Below are 12,767 nucleotides of genomic sequence, written 5' to 3' on the forward strand. Positions count from 1 at the left end.
GAGAGTGGCCTTGAGATAAAACCAGTTTTTATTCACACTGAACACATGTGAACTGCTGTAGCTCGCATGCTAAGTGCTAAACCCTGTGTCATTTCATAGAGGGAAAATAGCACGCTTGCTAACGGTCATTCTGTAGACGCCTCAGCTCGTCAGCTAGCCATAGTGCTAATGGGACAATATGTTTGTGACTCGCACTGATGGCAAAACAATCTTCCAACACGGCGGCTAACAAGGAACTCCTCAGAGTTACCGCACACACCTGTAACATGTTCAATCCCCTTCTATAAAACCCACAACGTGTTTGAGCACCTTTAAAAAAGAGGAGCAACAGACGTGATCCGCTGTGTTCAGCTAGCTAACGGCGTACTGCTGCTAACATGCACTGTACCTCTGGGTGGGCAATAGCTTATAAGCTATCGTGGTTTGCTAACACCGCAACGCCTTGTGAGCGTTGGTTTAAACCAAGGGGCAACCTCCGGGGCTGAGCAGTGAAACACATAGGGAAGTGCCAAAAACTGCAGTTCACCGAATGGCCGCGTGGCCTGGCTCCAAAACAGAGCCATGTATATAGACTGAAGGACTACAGAGAGACTGAAGGAATACAGAGAGACTGAAGGAATACAGAGAGACTGAAGGACTACAGAGAGACTGAAGGACTACAGAGAGACTGAAGGACTACAGAGAGACTGAAGGAATACAGAGAGACTGAAGGACTACAGAGAGACTGAAGGACTACAGAGAGACTGAAGGACTACAGAGACACTAAAGGACTACAGAGAGACTAAAGGACTACAGAGAGACTAAAGGACTACAGAGAGACTGAAGGAATACAGAGAGACTGAAGGACTACAGAGAGACTAAAGGACTACAGAGAGACTAAAGGACTACAGAGAGACTGAAGGACTACAGAGAGACTGAAGGAATACAGAGAGACTGAAGGACTACAGAGAGACTGAAGGACTACAGAGACACTAAAGGACTACAGAGAGACTGAAGGACTACAGAGAGACTGAAGGACTACAGAGAGACTGAAGGAATACAGAGAGACTGAAGGACTACAGAGAGACTGAAGGACTACAGAGAGACTGAAGGACTACAGAGAGACTGAAGGACTACAGAGAGACTGAAGGAATACAGAGAGACTGAAGGACTACAGAGAGACTGAAGGACTACAGAGAGACTGAAGGAATACAGAGACACTAAAGGACTACAGAGAGACTAAAGGACTACAGAGAGACTAAAGGACTACAGAGAGACTAAAGGACTACAGAGAGACTAAAGGACTACAGAGAGACTGAAGGAATACAGAGAGACTGAAGGAATACAGAGAGACTGAAGGACTACAGAGAGACTAAAGGACTACAGAGAGACTGAAGGAATACAGAGAGACTGAAGGAATACAGAGAGACTGAAGGACTACAGAGAGACTGAAGGACTACAGAGAGACTGAAGGAATACAGAGAGACTGAAGGACTACAGAGAGACTGAAGGACTACAGAGAGACTGAAGGACTACAGAGACACTAAAGGACTACAGAGAGACTAAAGGACTACAGAGAGACTGAAGGACTACAGAGAGACTGAAGGACTACAGAGAGACTAAAGGACTACAGAGAGACTAAAGGACTACAGAGAGACTAAAGGACTACAGAGACACTAAAGGACTACAGAGAGACTGAAGGACTACAGAGACACTAAAGGACTACAGAGAGACTGAAGGACTACAGAGAGACTGAAGGACTACAAGAGACTGAAGGAATACAGAGAGACTGAAGGACTACAGAGAGACTGAAGGACTACAGAGACACTAAGGACTACAGAGAGACTATAAAGGACTACAGAGAGACTGAAGGACTACAGAGGACTGAAGGACTACAGACACTAAAGGACTACAGAGAGACTGAAGGACTACAGGACACTAAAGGACTACAGGAGCTGAGGAGATCTTAGAGACACAAAGACACCGAGACTTAAAGGATCTACATCTGACTTCACGCAGTCACTCAAGCTCGTGGTGTCTCTGTCGAAGATCTGGAGAGGAATCTCCTTGAGTACACCTTGCACTGTCCTTGACGTCCTTCCCGAGAGACTTCTTCACGGCTCCTCACCAAGGTCTACCTGCAGACGACTGAATACACAGGCGAGCTACAGAGAGTGGCCTGAGATAAAACACAGTTTTTATGCACACTGAAACACATGTGAACTGCTGTAGCTCGCATGCTAAGTGCAAACCCCTGTGTCATTTCATAGAGGGAAAAATAGCACGCTTGCTAACGGTCATTCTGTAGACGCCTCAGCTCGTCAGCTAGCCATAGTGCTAATGGGACAAATATGTTTGTGACTCGCACTGATGGCAAAACAATCTTCCAACACGGCGGCTAACAAGGAACTCTCAGAGTATACCGCACACAACCTGTAACATGTTCAATCCCCTTCTATAAAACCCACAACGTGTTTGAGCACCTTTAACAAAGAGGAGCAACAGACGTGATCCGCTGTGTTCAGCTAGCTAACGGCGTACTGCTGCTAACATGCACGTACCTCTGGGTGGGCAATGCTTATAAGCTATCGTGGTTTGCTAACAACCGCAACGCCTTGTGAGCGTTGGTTTAAACCCAAGGGGCAACCTCCGGGGGCTGAGCAGTGAAACACATAGGGAAGTGCCAAAATAGCTGCAGTTCAACCGAATGGCCCGCGTGGCCTGGCTCCAAAACAGAGCCAGAGACGAGACTACAGAGAGACTAAGGACTACAGAGAGACTGAAGGACTACAGAGAGACTGAAGGACTACAGAGAGACTGAAGGACTACAGAGAGACTGAAGGACTACAGAGAGACTAAAGGACTACAGAGACACTAAAGGACTACAGAGACACTAAAGGACTACAGAGAGACTGAAGGACTACAGAGAGACTAAAGGACTACAGAGAGACTGAAGGACTACAGAGAGACTAAAGGACTACAGAGACACTAAAGGACTACAGAGAGACTAAAGGACTACAGAGAGACTAAAGGACTACAGAGACACTAAAGGACTACAGAGACACTAAAGGACTACAGAGACACTAAAGGACTACAGAGAGACTAAAGGACTACAGAGAGACTAAAGGACTACAGAGACACTAAAGGACTACAGAGAGACTGAAGGACTACAGAGACACTAAAGGACTACAGAGAGACTGAAGGACTACAGAGAGACTAAAGGACTACAGAGAGACTGAAGGAATACAGAGAGACTAAAGGACTACAGAGAGACTGAAGGACTACAGAGAGACTGAAGGACTACAGAGACACTAAAGGACTACAGAGAGACTAAAGGACTACAGAGAGACTAAAGGACTACAGAGAGACTAAAGGACTACAGAGAGACTAAAGGACTACAGAGACACTAAAGGACTACAGAGAGACTAAAGGACTACAGAGACACTAAAGGACTACAGAGACACTAAAGGACTACAGAGAGACTAAAGGACTACAGAGAGACTAAAGGACTACAGAGAGACTAAAGGACTACAGAGACACTAAAGGACTACAGAGAGACTAAAGGACTACAGAGACACTAAAGGACTACAGAGAGACTGAAGGACTACAGAGACACTAAAGGACTACAGAGAGACTAAAGGACTACAGAGACACTAAAGGACTACAGAGACACTAAAGGACTACAGAGACACTAAAGGACTACAGAGAGACTAAAGGACTACAGAGAGACTAAAGGACTACAGAGAGACTAAAGGACTACAGAGACACTAAAGGACTACAGAGAGACTAAAGGACTACAGAGACACTAAAGGACTACAGAGACACTAAAGGACTACAGAGACACTAAAGGACTACAGAGACACTAAAGGACTACAGAGACACTAAAGGACTACAGAGACACTAAAGGACTACAGAGACACTAAAGGACTACAGAGAGACTGAAGGACTACAGAGACACTAAAGGACTACAGAGAGACTAAAGGACTACAGAGACACTAAAGGACTACAGAGACACTAAAGGACTACAGAGACACTAAAGGACTACAGAGAGACTAAAGGACTACAGAGAGACTAAAGGACTACAGAGAGACTAAAGGACTACAGAGACACTAAAGGACTACAGAGAGACTAAAGGACTACAGAGAGACTAAAGGACTACAGAGAGACTAAAGGACTACAGAGAGACTGAAGGACTACAGAGATGGCTGCTGGGCCTCCACATAACCTGTAACTATTGAACCCTCTTCAGAGTTTGTATCGGCAGTTCTTTTGAAACGTTTCTCCTGAAACCCACACAGTACCTCCACACACAGCATGTAAATCACACACACACACCTGGTCCTCGACACTCACCCATTTTCTCTGCGATCCACTTCGACGCCATCCTGCCTGTGTGTGTGTGTGTGTGTGTGTGTGTGTGTGTGTGTGTGTGTGTGTGTGTGTGTGTGTGTGTGATGGTTTCTTCAGGCGAGTCTCAGGCTGACGCCCCTCTCAGGTGGCACCACCCTCAGGTGTGTCTGACAGGTTCAACCTGCTGCACCTGCACACACACACACACACACACCTGGTCCTCGACACTCACCCATTTTCTCTACGATCCACTTCGATGCCATCCTGCTGCATCCTGTGTGTGTGTGTGTGTGTGTTGGTTTCTTCAGGTAGCTCCACCCTCAGGTGTGTCTGACAAGTTCAACCTGCTGCGCACACACACACACACACACACACACACACACACACACACACACACACACACACACACACACACACACACACACACACACACACACACACACACACACACACACACACACACACACACACACACACACACACACACACACACACATAATTGATCCTCATTCTGCTGCTTGTACTTTAATAATAATCTGTCTAAAGTTAGGTTTAGCGCACACACACACACACACACACACACACACACACACACACACACACACACACACACACACACACACACACACACACACACACACAATGTTGAATGTTTCACTTTCACGATATAAACACAGAAAGAAACCTGGAAGATATTTCAGTGAATTTTCAGAAAAACGTTTTAATATCAAAATTAATTCTGAAACGAAAACAAAGATGAATAATTAGGAATTACAGAAAATAAATAGCAAATCTTAATTTGAGTCAAACACATAAATTATTTTAATAGAAAATCCAAATTTCTGATAAAGTGTTTTGTCTAAATATTATCCAAGAAATGTAAGAAAAACATCGGGAAATTTTACAAAAGCATCCCAAATATTTCTTGATCCTCAAAAGAAAAAGGATGATGAATTATTATTAATATCAATAATATGTTTAAATAATCAGCATTTTCAAATAAACATGCACTTTTCCAAAATGTATAAAAACTGTATTTTTCAAAAAAAATATTCAGACTTTTCTTATTAAAACAATATTCATTTTCCCCCAAAATATTGCAAATATTTTTGTACAATTTTGAGTTATTATTGTAAATAATAACTCAAAACGTTTTGAAAAATAAATCGGACGTTTTTAAGATTTACAATTCCTCCCAGACAAGGGGGGGCTTGTTCCTCTGCACAGTGAGGGAGCAGCTGATTGGCTGATGCAGAGCGAAGGGTTGGAGGGTAAGGTTTGATGTCTTGGATCTAGGATGGACCAGGTCCCCTCACAGCTCAATACACCAGCAGGGTCTTGAAATGTGTACTGGCAGCCAGTGGCAAAACCATAGACTGTATAAATAATGGACGTAGTATCCGTGAAGTCACCCATAGGTTTGTGAAGAGCCGTAAAGAAGCTCCAAATGGGCGACTTCCACCGTCGACATCCTCTCAGTCTACCTCCCTCTCTCTCAATCCAAATATGGACATAGGGTTGGAGCTGAGGCGGGGGTGGCTACTGAAACACGCCCATCTAGCTCGAAGCTAGTGAAGGCTTCCAAGCTAGGCTACATGCTACCGTATGCTACTCTCATGCGGTAGTATTTTCTCCGGCGGCAAGGTGGCTATCATACGCTCCCGTTTAGCATCGTGGGCGTCTTGCTCGAAAGCTAATCCACGGCTAATTAGCTAGCTAACGAGCTAATCTCACAAGTGAGCAGACCTTACTTTATACATTCTATGGAGCAGACACTCTGATAGTTAGTGCTAACGGTGCTAAAATATAAATAAAATAATAACAACATTTCACTCACCGAAAAAACTGGAGACCAGACTTCTTGGGCGGTCTGTTAGTACAATTAATCGCACAGCAAGCCATACTATGTCTGATATTTGCATTCAAAAGGCACCAACACCACCAACATGTTGACAGGTCAAGTGCAGAGGCTGTTAGCGTGGCTAGCAGAGCAGACAGCTAGCGGCTAGCGCCACCTGACGGCGCTTACCTGTCAATCAAAGCGACCACGCCCTTAATTATGCATCACTTTAAGCCTTAATGTAATTACAACGGGAGAGTTATATAGAAATTCACCCTCCTCACTTTTGTCATGAATAGGGAAATTAGCTATAGAGACCAAAAGGAAGTTTTGTACCACGCTGTTAACATCTGTTTATTTCTGCTGTAAAAACTGGCACTTTAACATGGGGGGGGGGGGTCTATATACATGGCTCTGTTTTGGAGCCAGGCCACGCGGCCATTCGATGAACTGCAGTTTTTGGCACTTCCCTATGTGTTTCACTGCTCAGCCCCGGAGTTTGCCCCTTGGGCAAAGCAGGGTTTTAGGGAAAGAGACATTAGGCTGGTCTGGAGTCAGTGGAACTTCATTTTCATATTGTGATGAAACTCATTGTCTTTTGTTAGGCTAAGGGGCGGGACATCTGTTTGCTGTTGACCAATCACACAACAGAAAAGGCCAGCTAACCAATCAGAGCAGACTGGTTCTCCTGTCACTTAAGGATATCACTATCTCTGAAGTCCAGTCAGTCCTTTTCATTTTAAAGAGCAGTTACTGCCTCTCATCAGATGTAAACGATGAAACAAACAAAAACAGGAAGAAGACTTTTATGGTACAAATGTATCGTGAGTCTTATTTAGTTATATATAAAGGTCACATAATTACTTCCCTGGTTTGATTTCCCAGAATGTTAACTACAGCTGTCTTTCCCAGGCTTTAGTAACACCTTTAATACAAAAGAGAGGCTGATCTTCTCCACAGCTTCAGGCAGATGACCCCCCGGATGTTACCTGATATAATTAATGTCCCTTATGTCCTGTGTTTCAGCATCCTCGAATGTAAATTGCTTTGTTGTATGCAGTTTGCCCCTCTGGCCAGATGTTCTCCAATACTCTTCAGAATGTAGAATCTGATTGACTGTTCCCCTTCTTCCTTCCCTTTAAGAGTCTGGTGTAATGTTTGATCGGGTCAGCTCCTTGTAGACAATGGTTGGTTATCTGGCCTCCAGCAGGACCTGATTCTGTTAAATGCTCTTTATTAAATAACACTACTTTGATTTGAAGCTTGTAGATTTGTTCTTTTCTTACCAGAAGGTGATCCAGTGTGGAATTTCCACAACAACTTTGATTAGCATTAGCTGTCGTTAGCACCAAAGCACAGGAGACAGAGTGATGTCTGAATTTATATTTATTTAATGCTTAATGGAATGAATGACACAATACTGGTCATCTCTGTTTGAAAATAGAGATTTATTTGATAGTTTCCATGTATAATAATGTTAGCATCAGTTCAGATAACACATTTAATTTCCAGAACAAAGAACACCTTCATCAGCCTCTTCTTCACTGTACAGGTACTTTCATCACATTTAATGCTTCCATATTCAAGATGCTCCTCAACCCAAATGAGTTTCTTCAGGATGGGACTGAGGAGGTTATGTTTTCGATGTAAAACCCAAGAAAATACAGGATAAGATTGATAAAGATGATAAAGATTCCCCCTCAGACTGCAGGTGCAGGTCTGGACTGGGCTGCAGAGCGTCCTTCAGAAGAGCTTTCCCAGGGCTCCAATCACATTAGCCCCTGAAACACGACAGGAAAGAGCGTTACAAAACACACAAACCCAACCCACCAATTACAACTTAAAACGTTGTTATCGAGGGAAATAGCGCGCTGGCTAACCGTCAGTCTGCAGACACGTTAGCTTGTGATCTTAGCTACGGTGCTAACGGGACAAACCGGTTGTGGCTCGCCGCGTGGTTTTAACAAGGAGCTCCTGAAGTCACCGCACAAGCCTGAAAACGGCTTCCCTTCTGTAATCGCTGAGTTCAGCTAGCTCACGGCGTTCTGCTGCTAACGTGAATCACCTTGTGAGCGTCGGTGCAGATAATGTGTTTAAAGCCAAATCGAAATGACCCGTTTTTACTTTCGGTAACTTCCGTTGGGTTTCCTGAAATGATCAGAGAAACAGCTAACGTTAGCCGTTAGCTCGTAGCAGCTAAGCCCAGTCTCCACCAGAGAAACTGATTTATTTGACATCAAACGTCTTTATTGTGTTTTTACTGCTTTACGTCCGAGAGGAGACCTCTGAGGAGCACCTTCAGTAATCAGAGAAACGAGTCCGTCGGTCCGACTCACCTCCTTCATCTTTCTTGTCGTCTTTGCCCTGAACCATCGAGAGGGCGTCTCCGAGACCGAACCCCTTATCTTCGTCTTTGCTTCCACCGCCGAGCTTCATCAGGTTATCGATGGCTCCCCCTTTGTCTCCCCCATCGTCCTCCTCCTTGTCTCCTCCCATAACTTTCACCACCAGGTCCTCCACCACTTCCCCTGCAGAGCAAAAACAGATTTCCATTTAGATCAATCTGCACGGGGAGAACAAGACTAAGTCATTTCTAGAAAGAGGAGTTCATGATAAAAGCAAACCCAGAAGATATAAAAGAAACGATCATTACATTTAAAAGATGTGAACAATGAAGAGGGATTTAAAAGAGAAATAAATGTGAAACTAAACAAATACAAACAAATGAAAAAGCAAAACCAATTTATAACAAAAATCAAACTGTAAATAAAGAGTGAGTAGAAATATATATGAATGAAAAGTGTGGAATTGTAGGAGGAAAGCAGTTCTTTGTTTAAGTAGAAAGAGTATAGAAAATGATATGTTGTACCACAAACTGGAAGAAAGTTCAAAAATAAAAAATAAATGTCTTTTATTTTACAGCCGAAAAAACCCCAAATGCTTTTAAAGGAAACTAAAGTATAAAAAGTAGGTAAAGGTCGCCCTGCGGCCTCGTGACATCTGAGCGGTTTCATTTGGCCCGGAGCGTTGGACCGGTGGGAAGGGAAACCATTTGAAAGGCAAATGAACAGAGTCAATTCCACCAGACCTCCCTGTTTTAGGGCTGGAAAAATAGGATTTTAAACCTTACAAGATTGTTTTTAGGTTTTTGTATAAATGAATAAATAAACATTTGAAAACCTAAATTATGATCCATTTATCTCCACTGTATTCACAGGATCTGGTCATTACATCAACACCAAACACATAACATTTTAGACAGCTCACTTATTGTTATTGTTGTTATTGTTGTTATTATTGTTATTGTTGTTATTGTTGTTATTACAGACTTCAGACCTGTGTTGGTTAATGATACGAATGAATACATCATTTGTCTAAACGGGAAGGTTATCATTTGTTATTGCACTGTTGTATAAAATCTATATTGAGTGTGTTTTTATTCTGATCTTTCGGATTAAATACTTTAACTTTAACTTCATATTTTAATACAGCTTAATAATCGTATCGGTGCTGTGAGGCTCCATGCATGTGTACCGATTTATTAGACATTTGACTAAATGCATCTTTCTGTGCACGTGTATTTACATCTCTTCCTTATTATTTGTTCTGTATTTTTAAATGTAAGTTACTCACCGGCCTTCCGCCCGATCGCTGCGTTCATGGTCTTTCCACCGAGGTTTCCCAGGAAGTCCATGTCTGCAGAGTGTGTGTGTGTGTGTGTGTGAGATGGAGAACGTCTGCTTTTATAGCTATAGGTGGTAAAACAGGTGAGGTGACAGGTTACGCCCTTACCCCCCCACCCTGCCGCCTCGCCCAGGTGAGGAATCAGGTGGAGGTGTGGCTGCAGGCCGACCGGTTACTCGAGTCTCTGCAGAGAAAGAAAGTGTGTGTGTGTGTGTGTGTGTGTGTGTGTGTGTGTGTGTGTGTGTGTGTGTGTGTGTGTGTGTGTGTGTGTGCCAGTGTGTCTGTGTGTGTTCCTCCCTTCACAAGAATTTGAAAATGGCTGCATGACTAACCAAACCTTGAGATACTTGAAGCCCTGCGGCAGTGAGGAGGTGCAGTGATTGAGCGGTGTGTCACTAAGGAGGCCCTGTTCTTCTTCTGTGGTGTTCCCTCTCTGTAGTGTGTGCTAATCCATCCAATGGACTCCTTTGTTTACTTCAGGAACACAGTGACATCACTATAGAACACTTGTTCCAACACTTTGTACGTGATAGCCTAAGGGGCAGGACATCTCTAAGCGTTTGATCAATCCCAACAGACTGAGCTCTGGTTTCACACAGAGGGTGAAAAGAGGAGCAGGTGAAAAACAAAGAGCTAATGCTAACTAGCTCTCCTGCAGATTTCCATGCATCTATGGATTGATATCAAACCGACCTGCGGCCTATCAATCAGCCGATCAGTCAGCTGATTGAGAGGACTCTTTAAAGTAGAGACACTACATACTGATATACACCTGAACATCAGCAGGAGAGGACTCTTTAAAGTAGAGACTCTACATACTGATATACACCTGAACATCAGCAGGAGAGGACTCTTTAAAGTAGAGACACTACATACTGATATACACCTGAACATCAGCAGGAGAGGACTCTTTAAAGTAGAGACTCTACATACTGATATACACCTGAACATCAGCAGGAGAGGACTCTTTAAAGTAGAGACACTACATACTGATATACACCTGAACATCAGCAGGAGAGGACTCTTTAAAGTAGAGACACTACATACTGATATACACCTGAACATCAGCAGGAGAGGACTCTTTAAAGTAGAGACACTACATACTGATACACACCTGAACATCAGCAGGAGAGGACTCTTTAAAGTAGAGACACTACATACTGATATACACCTGAACATCAGCAGGAGAGGACTCTTTAAAGTAGAGACTCTACATACTGATATACACCTGAACATCAGCAGGAGAGGACTCTTTAAAGTAGAGACACTACATACTGATATACACCTGAACATCAGCAGGAGAGGACTCTTTAAAGTAGAGACACTACATACTGATATACAGCTGAACATCAGCAGGAGAGGACTCTTTAAAGTAGAGACTCTACATACTGATATACACCTGAACATCAGCAGGAGAGGACTCTTTAAAGTAGAGACGCTACATACTGATATACACCTGAACATCAGCAGGAGAGGACTCTTTAAAGTAGAGACTCTACATACTGATATACACCTGAACATCAGCAGGAGAGGACTCTTTAAAGTAGAGACGCTACATACTGATATACACCTGAACATCAGCAGGAGAGGACTCTTTAAAGTAGAGACACTACATACTGATATACACCTGAACATCAGCAGGAGAGGACTCTTTAAAGTAGAGACACTACATACTGATATACACCTGAACATCAGCAGGAGAGGACTCTTTAAAGTAGAGACACTACATACTGATATACACCTGAACATCAGCAGGAGAGGACTCTTTAAAGTAGAGACACTACATACTGATATACAGCTGAACATCAGCAGGAGAGGACTCTTTAAAGTAGAGACACTACATACTGATATACACCTGAACATCAGCAGGAGAGGACTCTTTAAAGTAGAGACACTACATACTGATATACACCTGAACATCAGCAGGAGGGGACTCTTTAAAGTAGAGACACTACATACTGATATACACCTGAACATCAGCAGGAGGGGACTCTTTAAAGTAGAGACACTACATACTGATATACACCTGAACATCAGCAGGAGAGGACTCTTTAAAGTAGAGACACTACATACTGATATACACCTGAACATCAGCAGGAGAGGACTCTTTAAAGTAGAGACTCTACATACTGATATACACCTGAACATCAGCAGGAGAGGACTCTTTAAAGTAGAGACTCTACATACTGATATACACCTGAACATCAGCAGGAGAGGACTCTTTAAAGTAGAGACACTACATACTGATATACACCTGAACATCAGCAGGAGAGGACTCTTTAAAGTAGAGACACTACATACTGATATACACCTGAACATCAGCAGGAGAGGACTCTTTAAAGTAGAGACTCTACATACTGATATACACCTGAACATCAGCAGGAGAGGACTCTTTAAAGTAGAGACTCTACATACTGATATACACCTGAACATCAGCAGGAGAGGACTCTTTAAAGTAGAGACACTACATACTGATATACACCTGAACATCAGCAGGAGAGGACTCTTTAAAGTAGAGACTCTACATACTGATATACACTCCCGGTAGAGAGCGTACAGCTGCTCCCGGTAGAGAGCGTACAGCTGCTCCCGGTAGAGAGCGTACAGCTGCTCCCGGTAGAGACCGTACAGCTGCTCCCGGTATCTGGGCGGATTTGGATTTGTGAGTCAGAGCGTCTGAACACAAAGCGGCTCGTTAGGGATTGGTTCAGTTGGGAGGATGGTTTTCACTTTACATCCGGCCTGAAACTGTGGAGGAATGTACAAACTGCCAAATACAAACAGATAAACAATGTGAGTACATATACAGTTAGGTTTAAAGTATGATTTTAATCCTCTATATGAGTAAACAGTTTCTAGAATAAAGACATGTACTGGAAACAAACTTGAACTATGCCATAAAATACTCCCAAGT

Source organism: Eleginops maclovinus, chromosome 22 (assembly GCF_036324505.1).
Source record: "Eleginops maclovinus isolate JMC-PN-2008 ecotype Puerto Natales chromosome 22, JC_Emac_rtc_rv5, whole genome shotgun sequence".
Lineage (NCBI taxonomy): Eukaryota > Metazoa > Chordata > Actinopteri > Perciformes > Eleginopidae > Eleginops > Eleginops maclovinus.